Source organism: Lolium perenne, chromosome 6, assembly GCF_019359855.2.
Source record: "Lolium perenne isolate Kyuss_39 chromosome 6, Kyuss_2.0, whole genome shotgun sequence".
Taxonomy (NCBI): domain Eukaryota; kingdom Viridiplantae; phylum Streptophyta; class Magnoliopsida; order Poales; family Poaceae; genus Lolium; species Lolium perenne.
Window position 1 is genome coordinate 211,350,075 of NC_067249.2, and position 12,399 is coordinate 211,362,473.

Below are 12,399 nucleotides of genomic sequence, written 5' to 3' on the forward strand. Positions count from 1 at the left end.
ACCTATCTATATAAGTCACACCGTGGCCCTTGTTTAGGGTTACGCATCCCATACACGTTTGATATGGTATCAGAGCCTCGATCTTCCAAACACATCTGAGAGCTCGCCGCCGCCGCCATGTCGCTCGGTTCTTCCTCTTCGTCGACAACCGGTGGAAACAATCTGACTGCGTCGGTCTCTGAGAAGCTTACCAGAGACAACTTCCTGATCTGGCAGACCCAAGTTCTCCCTGACATCCGTGGGGCACAACTCTCTGGATTCCTGGATGGGTCGACACCGGAGCCGGAGAAGGAACTGGTGTCCAAGGATGCCGATGGCAAGGAAATCAAGATCCCAAACCCCGAGTACGCAAGGTGGATCTCTCAAGATCAGATGGTGCTCGGGTACCTTATGCGCAACATGTCGCGCGAGGTTCTAACCCAGATGGTCGGGCAGACAAGCTCGGCGAGTGCCTGGAAGACGGTGAATGAGATGTTTTCATCGCAATCCAAGGCCCGTGTGGTGCAACTCCGCACGCAGTTGAATCAGACGCAGAAGGAGAACAAGACTGCGGCTGTCTACTTCAACCAAATCAAAACCCTAGCAGATGAGATGGCTGCTGCGGGAAAACCTCTGGACAATGACGATGTTATATCGTATGTCCTTGCCGGCCTACATGATGAGGCATATAACGGCTTTGTTGCTGCAATCACCGCATTAATCAAGGCGGAGAAGTTCATCAGCTTGAGTGATCTATACGCTCAGCTCCTCTCCTACGAAGCACGCCTGGAGGGCCAGAACCCATCTGACTCTGCAGATGGCGGCATGACCGCAAATCTGGCAAACCGTGGCGGGCGTGGTCACCGTGGAGGCAGAGGAGGAGGACGAAGCAGCTACCAGGATCAGCGCGGTTACGATAATCGCGGGTATGATCAGCGTGGCTTTGACAATCGCAAAGAACACGGATCGCACCGAGGAGGAGGCGATGGTGGCCGCAATCGGTGCTACCGCAAGGGAGGTGGCGATGGACCTCGAGTCACCCGTCAACTCGTGGCAAGGAAGGACACGGTGCGCTGCAATGCCGGAAGCGTTTTCGAAGAACTATCACGGTCCCGATCGCATACTGGTGCCTTCTTGTTGGCTCGCATGGTGTTGACACGGCGTGGTATTCAGATACCGGTGCAACTGACCATATCACGTCAGAGCTAGAGAAACTTCATGTGCGGGATCGCTACCACGGCAACGAGCAGATTCACACAGCAAACGGTGCAGGTATGGATATTCATCATGTTGGTCAATTTGTAATTCGTTCCCCAACTCATGATGTGCATCTCAAAAATATTCTGCATGTTCCTGATGCATCGATGAGCCTTTTATCTACTAGTCGTCTTACCAAAGATAATCATGCCTTTGTTGAATATTGGCCTCACTCTTTTTTTTGTCAAGGATCAGGACACGAGGGAGGTTCTGGTGGAAGGTAGATGTGTGGATGGGCTCTATCCCTTTCCACCGTCGGTCTCTTCACCTCCGGGTCATCAAGTTCATGGTGTCGTCAAGGCTTCCTCTTCGCTTTGGCATAGGCGTCTAGGTCATCCATCATCGGTGGTAGTTCATCAAGTTCTTCGAGAGAATAATATTTCGTTTAGTGAGTCCAATAAAGAGCTCGTTTGTGATGCTTGTCAAATGGCCAAGAGCCATCAACTCCCGTATCCAAAGTCAACCAGTGTGTCTACTTCCCCTCTTGAACTTGTATTTTCTGATGTTTGGGGCCCTGCCTCGAGCTCCTTTGGGAGATATAAGTATTATGTGAGTTTTATTGATGATTACAGTAAATTCACCTGGATTTATATGTTGAAAAAGAAGTCTGATGTTTTCCAAAAGTTTCATGATTTTCAGCGTCATGTTGAGAGACTCTTTGATAAAAAGATTATAGCATTACAAACTGATTGGGGTGGTGAGTATCAAAAGCTCAACTCCTTTTTTCAGCGAGTAGGGATATCTCACCTTGTCTCCTGTCCCCATGCCCATCAGCAAAATGGTCCTGCTGAGCGTAAACATAGGCACATTGTTGAGGTTGGCTTATCTCTCCTTGCATATGCATCTATGCCTCTCAAATTTTGGGATGAAGCCTTTCTTACTGCTGTTTATCTCATTAATCGCCTTCCTAGTAAGGTTATCAATTCTCAAACTCCCATAGAGCGTCTTCTTGGCAAGAAGGGTGATTATTCCTTTCTTAGAATTTTTGGGTGCGCATGTTGGCCCAATCTCCGTCCATATAATCAACGCAAACTGCAATTCCGATCCAAACAGTGTGTTTTTCTTGGATATAGCAGTCTTCATAAAGGCTATAAGTGTCTTGACATTTCGACTGGTCGTGTCTATATTTCTCGCGACATTGTGTTTGATGAAACGGTGTTTCCCTTTGCCTCTCTCCACTCCAATGCCGGAGCTCTGCTACGTGCTGAGATTAATCTTCTTCCTCTCAATTTGCAACCTTTGTCATTGCATAGTCATGAGGGGCACGATTTACATGTTGATTCTGATGATAATCCTACTGCTAATGCTTCTGCTGAGTCTATTCATCAGGAATCTGGCGAAAATTCGGTTCCAGGAGGACATTCTGATGCTTTTTCAGGTTCTGACACGTCTCCTCAATCATTGGAGCAGCCACAGCAGGGCCGATCGCCCTCGGGATCGCCAGCGACAGCACCTGGCGGCAGCTTTCGGGCAGATTCCCCTGCCGCATCTGCCTCTCTGGACCACAGCGGATCGTCCGTGGCCACGCCATCGCCCTCCGCTCAGCACACCGGATCCGCTGTGCCCTCTGGCAGCATGTCGCCTTCCTCGTCTGGATCGTCTGTGGCGCCTGATCCTGCGCCCCCCACTGCTGAACCACCACGGCTTCGTACACGTCTTCAGCATGGCATCGAGAAGCCCAAGATCATTACTGATGGCCGTGTGCGTTATGATCGGCTCCGTTTTGCAAATTTGTGTGCTTCTGGTGAACCTTCGTCTGTTCAAGAGGCGCTTGCTGATCCAAAGTGGAAATCTGCCATGGATGAAGAGTATTCTGCATTGATGACAAACAAAACCTGGCATCTTGTTCCATCTTCGCCTGGCCGAAATGTGACTGATTGCAAATGGATTTACAAAATTAAGAGGAAGGCAGACGGTACCATTGACAGATATAAAGCTCGCTTGGTTGCTAAAGGGTTTAAGCAACGCTATGGCATAGACTACGAGGACACTTTTAGTCCTGTGGTGAAGGCGGCGACCATTCGTTTGGTTCTGGCTCTTGCTGTGTCTAGAGGTTGGCACCTTCGTCAGCTTGATGTGAAGAACGCGTTTTTACATGGTGTTCTGGAAGAAGAGGTTTATATGAAGCAACCCCCTGGTTATGAGGATGCTGCTCACTTGGGACACATTTGTCGGCTTGACAAAGCTTTGTATGGTCTAAAACAGGCACCTCGGGCTTGGTATTCTCGACTCAGTTCTAAACTTCAGTCTCTTGGTTTTTATGCCTCCAAGGCTGATACTTCTCTGTTTATCTACAACAAAGGGGCTGTAGTCATCTATATGCTTATTTATGTTGATGACATTGTTGTTGCTAGTTCATCAGAGAAGGCTGTTGGTGCTCTACTTCATGATCTTGGCATGGATTTTGCCTTGAAGGATTTGGGAGCGTTACACTATTTTCTTGGGATTGAGGTAAAAAAGGTACATGATGGTATCATTCTCTCTCAGGAAAAATATGCTAATGAGCTTCTTAGCCGTGTGAATATGAAGATATGCAAAGCAGTGGATACTCCGTTGTCAGTATCTGAGAAGTTGTCTTTGACAGAAGGAGAAGCTTTGAGTAGTGATGATTCTACTCGCTATAGGAGTATTGTAGGAGCTCTACAGTATATTACTCTGACCAGACTAGATATTCCTTTCTCTGTCAACAAAGTTTGTCAGTTTCTTCATGCTCCTACAACAGTTCATTGGACAGCAGTAAAACATATCTTGAGATATTTAAAAGGTACTTTGTCACTTGGACTGCGGTTGAGTAAGTCTGGCTCTACAATGGTCAGTGCTTTCTCAGATGTTGACTGGGCAGGATGTCTAGATGACAGGAGATCCACTGGTGGGTTTGCAGTTTTCTTTGGATCCAATTTAGTCTCATGGAGTGCCAGAAAGCAAGCGACAGTGTCTAGGTCTAGTACAGAGGCTGAGTACAAGGCACTGGCTGATGCAACTGCTGAAGTCATATGGTTGCAAGTTCTTCTTACAGAGTTGGGAGTGTCGCAGAGTAGAGCGGCGTGTTTATGGTGTGACAATATTGGAGCTACATATCTCTCGAAGAATCCAGTGTTTCATGCTAGGACTAAGCATATAGAAGTGGATTATCATTTTGTTCGCGAGAGAGTTGCTCGGAAACTCCTGGACATACGGTTTATACCCTCAGGAGATCAGGTGGCAGATGGATTCACTAAATCACTTTCTACAAGACAGCTAGGCATCTTTCGTCGCAATCTTAACTTAGATAAGTTATGATTGAGGGGGTGTGTTAAATAGTCTGTATATCTAGCTGTATATGTATTGTGTATTTGTATGTATGTCGGTTGTACAGGGTGTTGTACACCGACCCATCTTTGTAAGCCACCTATCTATATAAGTCACACCGCGGCCCTTGTTTAGGGTTACGCATCCCATACACGTTTGATACTTACATCCTTTTTGGGAATCATCTTGTACGTCTAGTGTTCATGTAGTACAATATAGCGACCACATTTTAAAGCCGAAGAAATCCTCCGCTGCCTCCCAAAAGTGTTTTGGCACGATCCTATCTAAAGAGCTTATGGTAGAGGGTTTCTTCTCCGTGTCTACAAAGGGGACACTAGCTCAATTCCATGTTTTTCACCACCCACCATAGTAACACCATAATTTTCGGCATCACCTTTAGAGCTTTAGAGTCCATAGACTTCCACATTGAGCTATGGTTTGTATTGGAGCTTGGTTGAACATCCTTCTGCGTCCATGTATGCGTGCTCTTATTTATTCTGCGCAGGTTATTTATCAACCATCCCTACAACGAGCCTAAAAATGGGGTGAATCGTCACGGAGTTTTGCTAAGTAATCAGGGAGGTTGTTACATTCGCATTATCAGTCATAGCAACTTCCACGGTAGTAGTGGCGGAGCTAGACACACATCAAAGGGGGGGCCAATTGACAAAAAAATATATGCAGAATTTGTAACCATAGAACAATCACAAATCGCAGCTGCAATTTCAAGGCAGAACACAAGCTCATGAGTTGAACTGAATTTTACAAACACCTTTTTTTTTCTTTTTTTTCGAAATGGGGAATATGACCCCGGCTTCTGCATCATGATGATGCATACGGCCTTTTATTAATAGAGTATCAAAACAAGGTTAAAACAATTTAGGCATCGCCTAGGATTGATACAAGAATCAACCAGCGAAAGAAAACAAGAGAAAACGGACTACACTTCATTGTAACCGTCTATTGTGTCGCCAGCCAGCCTGGCACAAGATATCCTGAGCGACCATCTGGAGCCGTGTGCATCCAGTAGCCATATCATCCCGCTGTCCCTCCGGTGACAGAAGAGCCCACAACTGGACCCAGTGTGACACCATATGGATAACCTGCAAAAAGTGAAAGGAAGTTTTCTTGTTAAAAATAATATCATTCCTTGTCCTCCAGATAGACCAACATAAGGGCAGAGACCCCAATACGGATGAAAGCCTTTGATTGTCTATCAACTCCATGCAACCAATTACCAAACATATTGGTAATATTGGATGGAGGTGGGAGAGCAAAAGTAAAATTGATCGTACGCCAAAGGATTTTAGCTAGAGGACAAGTGATGAACAAATGCTCAATAGTCTCCTGTTCGCCACAAAAAACACATTTTGTACAACCGTTCCATCTTCTTTTGGCTAAATTATCCTTAGTAAGTAGAACTTTATTGCTTAAGAACCACATAAATATTTTAATCTTTAGGGGAACTTTAACTTTCCAAAGGTATTTTCTTAAGAAAGGGGTATGGTCATTCATGAGATCCTCATACATAGATTTCACGGTAAACACACCATTTGTTGTCAATTTCCAAACAAATTGATCTTTCTCATCAGATAAATTAATCCTCATAAGTTTCCTGCATAATTGTAACCATAAAGACCATTTATTTCCCAGCAACAACCTTAGGTGTTTGGGCTAACACATGAGCTACTGTTACATTCTTATGATGCACAATACTATATAAGGATGGATATTGTTGAGCTAATGGTGTATTTCCTAACCAGGTATCTTCCCAAAAACGGATATGAGTACCATTACCGATCTGAAAAAAACCTCTGCTAAAAAATTCCTCTTTAACCCTCATTAATCCCTTCCAAAAGGGAGAGTTTGTAGGTTTAGCTTGTACCTCTGATAAGGTCTTTTGTCTTAGGTATTTGTTCTGCAGTAGTTCTTGCCATACCCCATCCTCAGTAAGAAGTTTATAAAGCCACTTACTCAATAAACATCTATTTTTCAATTCAATGACCTCGATACCAAGACCCCCTTGATCCTTAGGTCTGCATACGATATTCCACTTGGTGAGTCTATATTTTCTTTTGTTTTCCTCAGATTGCCAGAAGAAACGAGACCTATAAAAATCCAGTCTTTTCCTTACCCCAACGGGTATTTCTAGGAAAGACAACATGAACATCGGTAAGCTAGTTAAAACTGAATTGATAAGGACCAGTCTGTCACCATAGGACAATAATCGGCCCTTCCAGCATCCCAATTTGCTCTCAAATCGGGTCTCCACTGGATACCAATCAGATATTCTAAGCTTTCTAAAGTGGATAGGAATACCTAAATATTTAAAAGGTAGAGACCCAGCGTCACATCCAAAGATCTGTTTATACTGGTCCACCTCCTCCTTTGCCTTCCCAAAACAAAAAATCTCGCTCTTGTGAAAATTGATTTTAAGCCCGGATAGCTCTTCGAAAAGGCATAGAATCAGTTTCATATTTACTGCTTTTTGTAAATCATGTTCCAAGAAAAGGATAGTATCATCCGCATACTGTAGGATAGAGATCCCCCTTCAACAAGGTGAGGAATGAGTCCACCTACTTGACCGTCATTTTTTGCTCTCTCAATTAAGATAGCAAGCATGTCCACCACAATATTAAATAGAATAGGTGACAAAGGATCACCTTGTCTCAGCCCTTTTTTAGTTTGGAAATAATGACCAATGTCATCATTTACCTTAACTCCTACACTCCCCCCTTGGACATATTGATTGATCATCCTACACCATTCAGGGGCAAACCCCTTCATCCTCAAAGTCTGTTGTAGAAATGACCATTTCACTTTATCATATGCCTTTTCGAAATCAATCTTGAATAAAACCCCATCCAATTTCTTATTATGTAACTCATGAATAGTTTCATGTAGAATGACCACCCCTTCTAAAATATTTCTGCCAGGCATAAAAGCGGATTGAGTTGGTCTTATAACTCGTGGTGCAATTCCCGTAATACAATTTGTACCAGCTTTGGTAAAGATTTTGAAACACACATTCAAAAGACAGATAGGTCTATATTGTTGTATTTGCACCGCATCCTCTTTCTTTGGTAATAAAGTTATGACGCCGAAATTCAATTTGTAAAGGGGCAAATCCCCAATACTAAATTGATTGAACAACGCCATCAAATCATCTTTTATTACTTCCCAAAATTTCTGATAAAACTCAGCTGGGAAGCCATCAGGCCCTGGCGCTTTATTACCCTCCATCTGAAAAAGTGCATCGTGAACCTCCTCCTCAGAAAAAGAAGCTGTCAAGATCGCGTTCTCGACAGTCGATATATGAGGAATGTCCTGCACCTCTTCCTCAACCAGGGAGATGTTATTAGATATCGGAGCCCCAAACAGTTTTTTATAAAACTCCGTAATGTATACTTTCAAATTATCTTCCCCAACAATAGTTCCCTCCTGTTGTTCTAATTGAAATTTTTTCTTTCTCCTGTGCTTCCCATTTGCAATCAAATGAAAGTATCTCGTATTGCTCCCCCCTTCCTGTATATGCTTAACCTTAGCTCGCTGCGCCCACTTAGCCTCTTCCTCTCTTCGTAATCTATTCAGTTTCTCATTTGCATCTTTAAGCGATTCTCTCTCTACCGTCGATAAACTGGATTTTACAAACACCTAATATCAGTTTATCCAAACTTGCAAAGCATACAAAAATCTCAAATAATGTGTGGCTAAAATACAGAGATATCTCCAATCGGCAAACACTGATTCAACATTTGATTAGCATTGCTATTTATCTAGAATAATCAAGCAACCGAAAAGGCTCCATTCCAATTAAGGATTTGTAAAACAAGATAGGATAAGACAAGCTCCCGTGTGTTGCACACCTAGACGATCTGATGCTCAAGCTTTAGAACTTCTGAGAAAATCCCAAGACTAGACGTGCGGCAGCCCATTTGAGTTGGCTAGAACCATGGAGTGAAGGGGAATGAGAAATATGAGGCTAGGAGATGGGGAAGAAAGAGGACCTAGCTAGGAGCCATGGGGAAATTTAGGGTGTGTTTAGTAGACCGGGTCACCACAGAAAGACTATCCCACCTGAGAAAATCTGACCTTATACAAGTTAAGCTGAGATTTACCACGTGTTTGGTAGGTCGGGCGTGCTCAGCCATGGTGAGGTAAGATGTTGTTTGGTGAGCCAAATCTGAGCTCAACCATTCACACATAAAGCAATTTGCAGAGAGGTTCAGAATTTTACACAAAAAACCTTCAACACAAAAATGAAAAAGCAATCAGGCCCTCAGCCGGGCCTGGAGCAGATTGTCGGCGATGGCTGGCCGTGGGGCGCCAGCGGTGGTGGGAGGCGGCGGAAGGAGGGCCGTGGGGCGCCGGCGCTGGCTCGTCAGGCCTCTTTCCGGCGCGGGAGGAGCAAGGGCCGACGCGGGGCCTGCTGAGGCGCGTCTGGCCGCCGGGAGCTGAGGCGCGTCTGGCCTGGCTTCGACACGCGGGCAACGTGGTGGTCCAGCGATGGCGGGGGGCGTCCAGGGACGGGCGGCGGCGCTCCAGGCCGTGGTTGGCGACGAGGAAACCTGGCGGCGCAAGGAGGCGGCCACGGGAAGAGAGAGAGAGAGGAGGCGTGTTCCGGTTGGGGGAAATGACGCTGCGGGGTTGGGGTCTGGGGGGTGGGGCAGGCCACGGCTACAGTGTTTTGCGAGATTGCCTCATCCCGGATGAGTAGGGAAGCTCGATCTGGGCTTCGCTCTTCAACCCGACTCTGAGGCCTTTTTCGTATCCCCTCAGCAGTGTGGAGATGACCCGAGCCGGGCTAACAAACACCGGATCTCTTAAAATCTCCGTTGAGAGGAGAATTTCTGAGTAGCCCCAGGCTACCAAACACATCCTTAGAAACAAACCAGAGAATGGAGAAAACGGACAGAACGGAACGTGACCTAGCTGGTAAACTAGAGAAGTTTCAATTTCCACCGATTGAAATAAACCAGCCCATAACATAAAACACCGCCGCCGGTAGTACCATGGATGCAGACAAATGTCTCCCCAGAAAAACCTTTAGTTTGAGGAATCCGAAGATCATACATAAAGTTTTAAAGGAAATCCAAAAACATCTCGACGTAGTCAACGATATATCTTACAGGCTTGCAAAATCTCACTTCAAAATTATTGGTACTTTTTTTTTGAGAAGAAATTCTTGGTACTTGGGGCCACACAAAACGACACAACATGACAAACTTTGAAGTTCTGAAAATACCAGTAAAGCACGGAGTGGCATTGTAGAAGACTACGGGCCTGTTTGTTTCAGCTTTTGGTGGCTTTCCGGTAGAATAAGCCACGAAATCCAAACAAACGGGACAGCTTCGCTTTTGGCTTTGCCGAAGCCATCGGCCGAAATAGGCAGGCTCGGGAAAGCACCTCCGGAGGTGCTTCGGGTGGCTTCCCGCAGCTTTCACTATAACCAGCTAACCTTTTTTTTTTGACTTGCCCATATGGTTCCGTAATATTTACGTTGGCTGCCACCGCTGAGTAGAATCAGTATTTTCCCAAACTCCTCATGCTCGGCCGACCCGAATCGATTTGTCTCCAGAACTCACAATAGAGGAGAGACCAGCACGCTAGGGTTTCCCCACGCATCACCGCGCCGCCACCCGCACAATGCCGCCGCCGCCACTCCTGCCGGCCGCCGGCGACCCTCCCCCTCCTCCGTTCCCGGCCGACCCCCGCCTTCCTCCCTCCCCGTCCGCCCGACTCGGCCGACTCGCCCCTGTCCGCCCCGCTCCCGCCCAATCCTTGAAGGTCCTTGAAGGTCAACGACGGCAGCAAGTTCCGATTCGGCCCCGTCCTAGCCGGAACACGCCGTCGTCGGTCGTCCACTAGTCCGCCCGCTCCTCCCCGGCCGAGCTCCCTCAGGGCATCTCCAGCGGCGCGACGCAAACGGTCGCTGAGCGACCGTTTTCGTCCGCCGTGACCGGAAATGCGTCTGGGGCCTGTTCCAGCGGGGCGACGCAAAGTGACCGGGCTCCGCGGAGACGCAAACCTGGCCCAAATATGCGCCAGGTTTGCGTCTCCGTAGACGCTCGGCGGTCGCGGAAAATGTCCACGTTGGGTACATCCGGGCCCGGTCGGTAGTGACTAGGTAAGCAAAAGATTTTTTCATTTACTATTGATTGGCCAAAAGGACCATCTCTGTAAGATGGTTAGTCGAGTTAACCTAAAACTACAATGGCCGTACCTACTCGCCGCCGCGCGGCCTACACCGGCCTCGGTTACTCGCAGTCGCGCGCCCTAATACTGGCCGCCGGATGGGCCGGCGCCGTCGTCGAAGCGGGAGCGCTTCTTGCACTCCCCGCGACGCGCACGCCGGCGAACGGACTGCTCGTCCTGCCGCTTGCGGCGTTCGAGGGCCTCGGCCAGGGAGCTGTCCCACAGGGCCGTCACCGTTGCAACGGCCACCTTGGTAGCCGCCGCCTTCGCCGTCGCCCGGGCCTCCTCCTCCTCTCATCGCCGCTGGACCGCCGCCGCCGCCGGCCTCCTCCTCCGCCGCCGTCGACCGCCGCCGCCGCGTCCTCCTCCGCTGGACCGCCGCCGCCGCTTCCTCCTCCGCCGACCGCCGCCGCCGCTTCCTCCTCCGCTCGACCGCCGCCTGGATCGCCGCCACGTCGGCGACGAAGCGGGCCCTGCCCCTAGCCGCCGCCACAGCTTCGTCCCTGGCGGCGATGGCGTCCTCCAGCTCCCGGTTCTCCTGCTCGACCCGCGCGGGAGAAGGGCCCCTACGCGGGAGCGAGTCCAGGTCGGAGCACATTAACCCCCCAGCCATGGCCATCGCATAGCCGTGGGCTTCCTCCTCCGCCGCCCAAGCTCGACGGCGCTGGGCCCCCAAGAAGGGACTCGAAGGACGCGAGCGTAACCCGGTGGTCACCGGCGCACTCGAAGCGCATGGACACGGGGACATCGTCGTCCGCGATGTCGTGGATGACGGCGTCGGCCGGAGGGGCATCGATGGCCGCCCGCGCCTCCGCGAGCTCGGCCCTGGCGTCGGCGAGCTCGGCCATGGCGTTGGCGATCTCCGCCCTGGTCGCCACGAGGCGCCCTTCCGCGCGCTCTGCCGCCTCCGCCTCCGCGACCTCCGCCTCCGCCGCCGCCACCTCCAGGTCCAGCTGCTGCGCCTCAACGCCGGCGGCGGCTACCTCGTCTTCCTCCTCCTCTAGGTGGAGCTGGCGGCACATGTGAACAACGTGCTCCCAATTCATGTGGTCGGCCATGGATGGATGGTAGCTTGAGGTGTGCCCGTCGCCCCCGTCGGTGTCCACCATATATAGCCACGGCGGGGCGGGAAACGGCGTTGGCGCGCGGGCGTTTCCCGCGCGCGCGAACCGCCGGCGAAACTTGCCAATGTATTGGGCGCGCGCGGGAATTATCGTCTCCGCGCGGGAACAGTTAATCGCCGGCGGCAGTCCTCGACGGGACGTAAAACGCAATTAGCGACCTTGACGCTGTCCCGGGATAAAATATGCGTCCGCACCGCTGGAGCTACCCCCGACGCAAACGGTCGCCCTGGCCCACAACGCGTCCGCGGCCCGGCGCAAACGGACATTTCGGACGTCCGAAATGCGTCGGCCCGCTGGAGATGCCCTTAAGGTGAGCCTTCCATCTCCTGCACAACAGCTTTTCCTGCACAGCCAGCCAGCCACAACCCAAACAAACAGGCCCAACATCTCGAATCTTGGAGCACAATCAACGATCCTTTCTTGGCATCTTTAGGCCCGCTCATCCCGTTTTGAGTTAACTACAAAATGTCACAATTGGATTCCGTTTTATCAGGGCATGATGAGTAGGCAGCATATGTGGACAACTGGATGAGGCGGGTGTGGGCCCCACTTGTCA